This window comes from Molossus molossus, unplaced genomic scaffold (assembly GCF_014108415.1).
Source record: "Molossus molossus isolate mMolMol1 unplaced genomic scaffold, mMolMol1.p scaffold_m16_p_13, whole genome shotgun sequence".
NCBI lineage: Eukaryota > Metazoa > Chordata > Mammalia > Chiroptera > Molossidae > Molossus > Molossus molossus.
This window is the reverse complement of record NW_023425348.1, coordinates 84,681,111-84,693,737: the sequence shown is the minus strand read 5'-3', so window position 1 is coordinate 84,693,737 and position 12,627 is coordinate 84,681,111. Positions and strand designations below refer to the sequence as shown.

General features: G+C 37.0%; 1 pseudogene; it reads left to right on the top strand.

Moving 5' to 3' along the window:
• LOC118628695 lies at positions 1–3,125 on the top strand (annotated as a pseudogene).
• The last annotated feature ends 9,502 nt before the right edge of the window (positions 3,126–12,627 follow it).

The following is a 12,627-nucleotide window of genomic DNA, read 5'->3' as shown; positions in this document are numbered from 1 at the left end:
ATGGCTAATTATTTGGAAGAGGGCAAAAGACATGCAGATCTCCCTGTAGAGCAAAGAGGATATGCAAATCCAGTTGGCAAACCTGCCTATTTCTCTCTTTTACAAAGTCATAGATGGGGTAACAGTCTTTGTACTTGGCATTTGGGCAGAGGCAACCTGTAGTGCAGTTCCTTTTACTTTACTTCACTGGCTGCCAACTTCTGGGAAAGGGGAAAACCCTCTTATATTTTTCCAATCTTCATTTGATTTCTATCACACACATTTCAACGAGGAGATGAGCAGTGAGAGGCACAGACATAACAAGAAAACTAAGATAGAGGCAAAACTTAGGGAATGAGAAGGGAATGACCGACTTCAGATGATAATGGGTAGTCAAAGTTATGTGTCTCCAGAGATAAGGAATAGGTTGGTCATAACAGCTTATTATGGAGAGGAGAACCAGTGATTCTTCTGGAAAATATTAACTATATGAATGAATGAGTGAATGAATGAATATAAAAATGATGATGATGTTTTCATAACTTATACTTTGGTTGCAAATGCAGGATAGTTTTATGAAGAACCCTCCACTGTGCAATCCCCTGGTCTATAAATAAATAGGAATAAGTAAAACATTGCTGCTGGCAAATAAGCTCAAACTATTTAAAAGGCAATATTAGAATGTGCTAGACAATCCAGACAGTTAGCCCTCTTAATCTCATACAGTCAAAACAAAAAATAACTTCCTTGAACCCCTTAAAATATTTTCTTAACTTTCTAGTACATTTAGAAAAGTTCATTGATTTACACTTAAAATTGATAGAATAATAATATAAGCCCTTACTCAGTATTTTATTGCTTTCATTTTATTCAAAGTTCTAAGGAAAAATAAGCAAAAGAGACTGTCATATAATACTTTAATGCTGCAAGCCCCCAGGGAGGAGAAGAGTCTAAAAAGAGGACATGAGCTTGAATTTATTTCTATCAGACTTGTTTGCAATGTGGACAATTGGCTGGCAAAACATTGATTTCTTTTTGCAGTGCATTTTCAAAATGTTATAAATCACTAAAGCAATGTGATGCTTTAAGACTTTTTCTTTCTTTCTTTTCTGATAAGGATAATTAATTATTTTTTAAAAACCAATGTGAGTGACTTCATTGTCATTTTTATAATAAACACCTCACATTTGCAAGATTAATCAATAGAGGTGTCATTTAACTTTCTGATTATGGAATAACAATTCTTTACCTGTGGCTTTGCCTAAATTTCTAATACATTATTGACTTTTTAAATTCTACAAATCTAGTGAATAGATAAAATGTATGTACATTACAAAAATTGGGATCAGTAATAAAAGGTCTTTCCTTTTCCAGGAGATAGCAAGAACAAAAATTCTCCGTATGAAATTTTCGTAGACAAGTAAACTAGTTACTGTACAGACAAGTAAAGTCTGTTACTATACTTCTGTAACTTTATATTATTTTACCACTTATCCTATAAAAAATTCTCATGCATCTACACATGTATAAGAGAAAGATATACTGCTAAGAAAAGATGTGAGAAAGAAGAAAGGAAAGCTGAAAAGAAAAAGAACAGAGGAATTGAAAGAGAATAGGGTTGAAAAAGACAATATAAATGAGGCTATATTTGGTGTGTGTATTTTGATTTCTGTTTATCTTATTACATAAAATGCATCTCTATCTGGATCAAATATGAGAAAACTCTCAATTTTACTGATGTGACGACAGAATTTGTTATTTTGGGTTTAACTAGGCAGTCTGATTTACAACTTTTTTTCTTTGGGGTTTTCTTACTGGTCTCCATTATCATTCTGATTGGGAACATCGGCACAAATATATTAATCAGGATTAGCCCCCAGTTCAACAGCCCCATGTATTTATTTCTCAATCACTTGTCTTATTGCAGATGTGTGGTTCTCCTCTAATGTCACTCCTAAAACATTGGAAAATTTGGTGTCTGAGATCAAAACATTTCCTACCCTGGTTGTACAGTGCAGTGTTTTTTCTTTATTGCCTTTGTCCACATAGAAGTCTTATCCTTGCTGTGATGGTCTTCGATAGATACATGGCAATTGGAAACCCTCTGCTCTATGGCAGCAGAATGTCAAGGACTGTCTGTGTTCCACTGATCTCTTTCCATTACATATATGGCTTCTTTATTAGTTTGATCTCAACATTGTGGACCCATGGTCTGTACTTCTGTGGGAATGTTGAAATCAACCATTTCTACTGAGCAGACCCAGCTCTCAGCAAAATGACCTGTGAAGGAAATTTCATTAAAGAATACACCACACACACATTGGCAGGTCTCAACTTTTCATAGTCTTTATTCATCTCCTATTTATTTATCCTTTTTGCCATCATAAGAATGTGCTCAGAAGAAGGAAGAAAGAAAGCCTCTTCCAGGTGTGGATCACACTTGACAGCTGTCACTATATTTCATGCACTGTCTTCTTTTTTCTTTTTTTTATCCTCACCTGAGGACATTTTTCCATTTTATGTTCAGATAGAGTGGAAGGGAGAGAGAGAGAGAGAGAAACATTGACGTGAAAGGGACACATCGAGTGGCTGCCACCCGCACAACCCAACCAGGGCCGGGGACAAACTACAACAAAGGTACTTGCCCTTAGCGGGAACCGAACCCAGGTCTCTCTGGACCGCAGGCTGACGCTCTAACCGCTGAGCCAAATTGGCCAGGGCCATGAACTGTCTTCTTCAAGTATCTCAGAATTCCAACTGAAGAGTCTTTGGGGCAGAGCGCAGTGGTGGCTGAGTTTTACACCACAGTAATTCCTATGTTGCTCGCAGCTAAGACAGCCCCTGTGGGCACCCAGCCAGTCCTCTCACGCCTCTGCAGCTTCTGCCAGTCTTGATTTGGGGTCCTCTTTACGTCCCTGGCTGTAAGGGTTTTCTCCAGGTGGTTTTTCTGGATGATTTGTCTTTATTTGAGTTGTAATTCCAGTTTGGTCCTGGGAGATGGTTTGTGTAGCTTCCATTCACTCTGCCGCCATTTTTCTTTCTCTCATTTTTAGTAATTGCTATGTTGAATCCCATGATCTGTAGTCTCAGGAAAAAAGATGTAATGGAGGTCATGACCAATCAATAGGACATTTTTAACTAAATAAAAAACTCAAATGTATGATGAGACCCATAGTTCAATAGAAGGGGTGGAAATTAACCATTTATTTCAGATAGTTTTGAGGAAATTTGTTGTTTGTGGTTTCAACCAATAGACAAAGATAATATATAATTGTAAAGAAAATAATGGTGTCAAGGTTAAGAGAAGTATATTTTAAACAAGACTGTGGGTCTATGAAATCTGACTTGATGAAAACATGTTGACAATATCATCTTCTTTTCCCCCTTTCATACAATGTCAGATTTAGTAGGTTATTTTGTAACTGGGAAAGTTTTTTCATAGATCTTCAATATTTCACAAGTCTACTCTTTCAATTCTGATTTTAAAGGAACTGTAATTATCTCTTCTTGTACCTAGAATAGGTGTTGTTTTGGGATTATGTACTATAATTTAAAAATACTAAAATTGAATATAATTTCACCATAACTCATTGTTATATTGGAGACAACATCCCTGACAATGGTACGTTATGTAGAATATGTTATAAACTCTATTTAAGCAATGTTAATTAATATAACTATACTATATACATTTACACTTTCAAATGTGTACTCATTAAATAAACTTTGTATGTGAACATACTATCCTATGGTATCCATTTAAGATCCTCTTTGTTTCTTACCTTATAATGACAATCAGAAGGTGATAACACAATCTTGTTGGCATTTTGGATTTTAGAGTGTGTTTTTATAAATATACTTAAACAAGTTTTCTTTAGAAAATTTGAGGAAGATGTAGAGATATATTAACTCTTTTTATCCCAAGTCCATAAAGACTATAATATAACATGTATACAAATCACATAGTGAAAATGAGACTCCTTTTGGATTAGAAACTTAGATTTTCGGTCTTCTCTTCTAAAAGTTGTTGGGCAAAAGAATGAGGTAATTAACAACATAACTCTGGAATCAAGAATCTATTTTTTGCTCTGGCCAGTTTGGCTCAGAAGTTGAGCGTCAGCCTGAGGACCAGAGAGTCCTGGGTTTGGTTCCCGCTAAGGGCATGTACCAAAAAACAAAACAAAACAAAATAAGAATCTAGTTTTTTAAAATTAATTAATTTATTTTTATTACAGATTTTTCTCCCCCCCCCCACTGATTTCCCCCTTCCCCCTCCCTCCTTGCCCTGTTCCCAGCTTTGTTGTCCATGTCCATTGTTCATGCATACATGTATATAAGTTCTGTTGTTTATCTCCCCCCCACCATCCCCTCTTCTGGGGATTGTCAGTCTGTACCCTGGGACTACCCCATTCCTCAGATTGTTATCTTCATTATAGTCCACAAATAGGTGAGATCATATGATACTCATCTTTCTCTGTTTGGCTTGTTTCAATTAGGATGATACTTTCCAGGTCCCTCCATGTTGTCTCCAAGGATAAGAGATCTTTCTTTCTTACAGCTGCATAGTACTCCATTGTGTATATGTCCAACAGCTTTTTTATCCATTTGTCTACTGATGGACACTTGGGCTGTTTCCAGATCTTAGCTATTGTAAATAGTGCTGCTACAAACATGGGGGTACATATATTCTTTCTGACTGGTGTTTCAGGCTTCTTAGGGTATATTCCTAGAAGTGGAATCACTGGGTCAAATGGGAGTTCAATTTTTAATTTTTTTGAGGTAAAACCATATTGTTTTCCATAGTGGCATATTTATTAACCCCTTATCTGATATATCATTGGCAATTACGCTCTCCCATACAGTGGGTTGCCTTTCCATTTTGATGATTGTATCTTTTGCTGTGCAGAAGCTTTTGAGTTTGATGTAGTCCCACATGTTCATTTTCTCCTTTGTTTCTGTTGCCTTTGGTGATGTATCAGTAAAAATTCTGTTAATGATCTTTTGTATTTCTGTGGTGTCAGTTGTTTCTTTTCCTCTTTCATTTCTGATTTTGTGTATTTGGGTCCTCTCTCTGTTTCTTGGTGAGTCTAGCTAAGGGCCCATCAATCTTTATCTTTTCGAAAAACCAGCTCTTTCTTTCATTGATCCTTTGTTTTGTTTTGTTTTTGTTTTGTTTTGTTTTGTTTTGTTTTGTTTTGTTTTTTGGACTCTATGTCATTTATTTCTGCTCTGATCTTTACTATTTCCTTCATACTTGCTCTGGGGTTTTCTTTGCTTTCTAGTTCTTTAAGCTGTGAGGTTAGATAGTCTATTAAAGATTTTTCTTGTTTCTTAAGGTAGGCTTGTAGTGCTCTGAACTTCCCTGTCAGAACTGCTTTCGCTGCATCCCATAGACTTTGTGTTGTTGTGTATTCATTTTCATTGGTTTCCAGGAAGTGTTTAATATCTTCCTTGATCTCCTTGGTAACCCATTCGCTGTTTATTAAAATGCTATTTAGACTCTATATGTTTCAATGTCTTTGCATGTTCTTGTTGCAATTGATTTCTTGTTTCATGCCATTTTGAGCTGCGAAGACGCTTAATATGATTTCAACCTTCTTGAACTTGTAGAGACTTAGTTTGTGTCCTAACATGTGGTCTTACTTTGAGAATGTCCCGTGTGCACCTGAGAAGAATGTAAATTCTCTAGTTTTGGGGTGTCATTCTCTATAGATACGTATTAAATCCATTTGGTCTAGTGCTTCATTTAGAATCTGTTTCCTTGCTGATTTTTTTCTAGAGTATCTATCCAGTGATGTCATCAGGGTGTTGAAGTCCCCTGCTATGATTGCACTGCTATCAGTTTCTACTTTGAAGTCTTCCAGAATATTTTTAATATATTTTGGTCCTCCTACATCGGGTGCATATATGTTTATCAAGGTTATATCTTCCTGTTGGATAGATACTTCCAATATTATGTGGTGGCCTTCTTTGTCTCTAGTTATGGCATTCATTTTGAAATCTATTTTATCAGATATGAGTATTGCTAACCCAGCTTTTTTTTTTTTTTTTTTCTTTTTGTTTGCTTGGAAGATTTTTTTCCATCCCTTCACTTTCAACCTATGTGAGTCTTTTGTTGTGAGTTGGGTCTCTTGTAAACAACATATAGATGAGTCATGCTTTCTTATTCAATCAGTTACTCTGTGTCTTTTTATCAGAGCATTTAATCCATTTACATTTAAGGTGATTATTGATATGTACTTATTTATTGCCATTTTTGTTTAGTGTGGTTCTATTTTTTTTCCTATATCTCCTGCTAATTACAGCAGTCCTTTTAACATTTCTTGCAGTGCTCATTTGGTGCTAATGTATTTCCTTAGCATTTTTTTTTTTTTTTTTTTGTCTGGGAAGCTCTTTATTTGACCCTCTAGTTCTAGTTTGAGGGGTAGAGTACTCTTGGATTCAGATCCTTGTTTTTCATGACCTTGATTACTTCCTGCCATTCCCTTCTGGCCTGTAGTGTTTCTTGTGAGAAGTCAGCTGAGAGCCTTATGGGGGTTCCTTTGTAGGTAACCTGTTGCTTATCTCTTGCTACTTTTAGGTTTCTCTCTGTCTTTAATTTTTGGCATTTTGATTACTATATGTCTTGGTGTGGGCCTGTTTGGGTTCTTCTTATTTGTGGCTCTCTGTGCTTGTTGAACTTGAATGCCTTCTTTCTTCACCAAATTAGGGAAGTTTTCTGTCACTGTTTCTTCAAATATATTCTCTAACCCTTGCCCATTTTTTTCCTCTTCAGGGACTCCTATTTTGTGAATATTATTACATTTCTAGTTGTCCCACAGTTTTCTTAAGCTGTCTTCATCTTTTTTTTATTGTTTTTTCCTTTTGGTTTTCTGATTGGTTGATTTTTTCTACCCTGTCTTCTAATTTACTGACCCGATCCTCTGCTTCCTCTACTCTGCTGTTTAGACCTTCCAATGTATTCTTTATTTCTGATATGTCATTTTTCATTTCTTCTTGGTGGTTTTTAATTTCCAACTGGTTGATTTTTAACATTTCTATGTCTTTACTCATGGTGCTCATGTCCTTACACATGCTGTTGAGCTTCCTCAAGATCATGGCTCTAAATTTTAGTTCTGTCAACTTGCTTAACTTCACCTCATTTGTCTCATCTTCAGTAGAGGTCTCTTGTTCTTTCATTTGGCTTTGCTTCTGTGTTTCACCATTTTGGCTATCAAAGTGGGCTTTGGAACCTACCAAATTTTTCCTCTGGGTGTTGGTGTTCTGCTGTTTGTGGCTCCGTCTCCTGGGTTTGGATGAGCCACGGAGGACACACGTTAAACACCACTGTTAAGTCTTACTTTCCTGGTTAGAGTTTCTAGCCCAGGAATGGTACAGTTATCATCTAGCTTTTTGCCTGGAGGTTATCAGTAGAGGTTACTTGAAGAGCCTTGGCTTCTCAGTTAAATAAAAAACTCCCTCAGGTGTTCAACATAAGGGGATTTCCCAAGGGTGGGGCAGATGCTGGTTATTAATGGGCCTCAATTTGCATTTCAGTGGCCACCATGTGGGGTTGAATCTCTGAGGGAGGGGCCGCTGCCCCACCCCAGACCCCTGGGAAGGAGTAAGGTGACCACGGTTCTCCGGGGCTGCAACTCAGTAAAAGCTCTGAGCCCCCTCCAAATCCCGAGTGTCCCCACATAGTTCCAGTCCGGTCCACCCTCCCTCTGCCACAGCCCAAGGTGAGTGGCTGTGGCTATTTTAGCACCTGTCCCAGCTTGGTGCTGTGGAGCTGCTTGGGAGTTTAACCCAAATGTGCTGCTCATAGCTAAGGCCGCTGCTGTCTGTGGGCTCTCAGCCCCCCTCTCGCGCCTCCACAATCCTACCAGGATCGATCAGTGTCCCTGGTTATATGGTCCTCCAAGCTGCTTTTCTGTTCCTTTTTCCTGAAGATTTATCTTTATTTTCATTGTAATTCCAGTTTGGTCCTGGGAGATTGTCTGCGTATCTTCCATTCATTCTGCTGCCATTTTGGCATCCATATATATATATTTTAAAAGTTATTCTAAAACTGATTATTTCTGGAGGAAGAATAGTCCAGGCAGGGGCACCAGTGAGCAGGCAAGTGTGCCAAGCAGAAAGTGCTGTCCACCGCCCTGCAGTAGGAGCCCTGCGGGGTGAGCACTGGGCTCTCCCACACCTGGAGAGGATGACAGAGCACAGGCAAGAATCTATTTTTTGATTTGTTGAAAGTGTGACCTTGAGTAAGGAACTAAACTCTTCAAGATTCATTTGGGTTTGTTTGTTTGTTTTTGTCTGTAAAAATGGGAATATTACAATTGCCTTAGGTAATTATGGTAATTAGCTTACATTAAATTAACAGTGTTTGGATGTGTTAACTGTAATGAATGCTTTATTATTGGTATGATTAAGTTTTTATTTTTTCTTGTTTACAAACTAAGTTGAAACAGATACATTTTTCCTGCTTTGATAAGGTACAGTTTTAATTATAAGGAATAATACTTGTTTCCTCTTTCTCTGGAAAGTCAAGTGGCATAGATTGAGGTACAGAACACAAGACACCATTGTGCAGGCTGAGTAATACTATCACCAAATTTAGTGTAATGCAAACCCAAAACAAATTTTATGTCATCTCAGACGCATCCAAAACAACTTGCGTTTGGGTGGAGGGGAATGAAAGTATGCAAACCTATTAGTGAAAATACAGAACTCAACAGTTAACTCTTCCTCTAGAGAGGTACTTCCCTCAGGGTCACTTCTTAATTGCTTCTTTTTTTCCGAAGGCAAAAATTTAAGGAAAATGTTTCTTATGGACCTCTAGTTTCTGTTTTGCCTGATATATATGTTGTTTTCCATCTCTTATACAGCATTCCCTTTCAGCTCTGCATCCTTACTGGGGACATTTCTCTTTATTCTCAGGTTGGCATTAAAATGCATCTGTCTAGAACCATCAGATAAAGGCTGCATCTTGGATTTTATTTTTTATTAACTAACACCAATTATTCCATACACGTTATCTGTGTGCATAGGTATGTTATTTGTATATGTGAGACAGAGAAATGAAGGGGGGGGGGAGACATTTTTTTATAGAGATTTGATTACAAACTATTAACGAAAGCTACAATTTTCAGGAGTTTCTTTAATAATAATGGTGCTTTGTATATTTATTATGTGTTAAGGTGTAATATCTCTTTTTATGCTCATAAACAGAGTGAAATGAATACTGTCATTGCTGTTACATCATATTAAGGCTAGAGAAACTAAAAACAAACAAACAAAAATATAAAACCTGCCCAAGTCCATAAAATGTCATGGAACCAGAATTCAACCAAAATAATAGAAACAGAATTCTTTAACTGGAATACTTAATATTTTCTCATTCCTGGTCTTGGGAGGCAGTGAATGTACATTTATTGGTAACTTAATTTGAAATAGAGTGTTACAATATGGAAAAATTATGTATATATTTTTGCTTTTAGATGGTGAAGAAAATACTCTAAGTGCTTCTAAGATCCCCAAATTCTTTATTTCTTTTCACACCTCATGCCCCCTAATTCTGACCTAATCACTCCATCAACTCATCATCACTGTTACCCGGCCAACCACCACTCAGGTTTTTATTTATTTAGCTTTTGCAAAATACCAACAGCACCATCTTTTATATCCTTTTTGGTGCTGAATCATCCATGGTACAATGCAATTAGATCTGAATTTCCAAGAAAGAAGTTCTCTCTTGTTAATCTTTGAAAAATGCACAAGGATGAGAGCACACGCATGTTCTGTTGACTCAGATACAAGTGATCTGTTGACATGTTCACAGTTTCTTTTCAGGTTACAGAATCTCTCTTCCTCTTTGTATTTTGTCTATTATCTATGGTGGTGTCTAAAACATTTTTCATTAATATGTCCTTGTATATAAACCTGTCAAACTTTAAAAATCCTATTTCTTCTCATTTAAGAAATTAATTTTCCCCCCCAAAGTACCATTGTTTGGGCAATTTACATACATCTGTGTATTTTTCCTGTTCCTGTTCCCATGGACTGCACACATTCACAGACAGCTCACAGTGATCACTCAAATACTTGAAACACAATTCCTCTTCCTCCAAGAAGTATCTCCAAAACTGAAAATACAGCAGCACTCTACAGAGCATTTTCCCAACAGAGAGAAAAAGATTTTATCAAGTTGTTTTCCTGTTTAGTATTATTTTTCTTTTTCTTAGATACTAGATGTGGCAAAAGTTGGTTACAGTTGTGAGTAGGTGAAACAGTTTATTTTTGTGTTATTATTTAATTATTATATTATTTTCCATATAAACAACTGTAAACTTACTTTTGCCCCAACGTATATATGGAAATAATTTTTTTCTTAAATCCTCACCTGAGGATATTTTTCCAGTTATCTTCAGATAGAGTGGGAGGGAGGGAGGCAGGGAGAAAGAGAGAGAGAGAGAGAGAGAGAAAGACACACACACACACACACACACACACACACACATACACACACACACCGACTGGTGGTTACCTCCCACACGACCCTGACCAGGGCTGGGGACCAAGCTGCAACTGAGGTACATGCCCTTGATCAGAATCAAACTCATGACTCTGGTCTGTGGGCCCATGCTCCAACCACTAAGCCAAACTGGCCAGGGCTATGCAAACCATTTTTAAGGATAAAAGAGAGAGAGAGAGATAGAAACATTGATGAGAGAGAAACATCAATTGGCTGCCTCCTGTACACCCCCTATGGGGAATAAAGCCCAAAACCCAGGCATGTGCCCTGACAAAGTAATCAAGCTGGTGACCTCTTTGTGCATGGATCAAAGCTAAACCAATGAGACACACCAGCTGGGCCAGCTTTCATTTTTATTTTTTTATTTTATTTATTTTTTATCCTCACCTGAGGACATTTTTCCATTTTTTGTTCAGATAGAGCAGGAGGGAGAGAGAGGAAGAGAGAGAGAAAGAAACATCGTTGTGAAGGGACACATCGAGTGGCTGCCACCCGCACGACCAACCAGGGCCGGGGACAAACTGCAACCCAGGTACATGCCCCCAGCGGGAACCGAACCCGGGTCTCTCTGTACCGCAGGCCGACACTCTAACCGCTGAGCCAAACCGGCCAGGGCCCAGCTTTCATTTTTAAAAGACTCATAAATATATTCCTTTAAGGTGGTAGTTTAACATTTGTGACATGAATGATACATTGGTAGTAAATAATATTGGCCAATTTATTAATACACAGACTATGAGTAGCGAGCTGAACAATAACAAAGCAAGTATTATTGACTTAACCTTTAAAGCAATTTAACAGAAACTGCTTTATGCATAGTAGTTTGATAGCCACTATAATTCAATGTGATCACATGTACTTTCTCAGCTTCAGTTTATCTCTGTATATCTGTGTATGCTTAAATTCAAATGGTGATGTTAAATCGAACATTGACAAACTCTTCTAAAGCAAAACGAGTCCCATAAAGGGAGCTTGAAGCCCTGGAACTGGAGGGTAGGGGTTGGCATTCATTATATATGAAACAAAGGATTTTAGAGATAAAATGTTCAACTCTGTAAAATATTTTCTGCTTGTATAAAAATATATTTCAAGTCAGTTGTTTTTTCAAATTTCAGACATATAATAATTGTTATCATTTATTTTTATTTTTTAGCCATTAGTAATGTCTCAATTTTTTTATTAATTAGCCTGAGACTCTGGAGTCAGGTAGTCTCAGTCTAATCTACTTAGATTGTTAGCTCTCACCTTTCTCCAGATAAAACTTTCCTTTCCAAATTGGGAGAAAGGAAGGTAGTGGAGTACCCGTGTGGACAAGAGTCTGTTCACTAATGCAATGAAGTGTATTTTGTTGCCTGCTCTGTTTTTTCCTGGTCACTACCCAGTGATAATGATGGATAGGTTCCATCAAATGGTAATTGAACAAAGTATAATTCTGGAGGTTAAAACAAGGGTCTTCAGAATAATAATTTGCCCTAGAAATGACATTTAACCTTTGAAGGTCATGACACAACTTCATCTCTGACAAATGTATTGTGCCATTGAAAAGCTATCTCAAGATGCTTGTTGGATAGAGGTGTCATCTGTATTCTATGTTTACTGATGCCAGTGGAATGTCTCTGTAGCTTTCTTTTGCTCTCTTCCTCTACTTTCTTTCATTTTCAGATGAAGTCAGTGCTATCTAGACTAAGTATAATAGAATTCCCCCTCACCCCACAGAACTCACAGTGTAACTTTACAAGGGAGAAGGTGTGTCTCTAAGAAATCAGATAGGCTATAAATATTTCTCATTATTATTTGATGAATGGACACTTGTGGATTTTTCTTCATAATCCCTATTAACATTATGGAAGACATTAGTGTTTTCTTAGGAAAATAATTTGTAAAACATTGTTCTGGAGAGAGGCTTATATAATACAACCCATATTTGAAAATAAATTTGCCAAATATCCAAGAAGATTTCTCATAACTCCACTGGATCTCAAAAGAAGAGTCAAGTGTTTTTTACTTTCTGCTGCTGGTATAACTCTGTAAGAATATATCATGGTTTTAGAAAATTTATTTACATTAATACAACTATAAATAGTGACATTAATCTCTTATCTTACTTATTTTTGAGTCTCTAGAACATTACAATG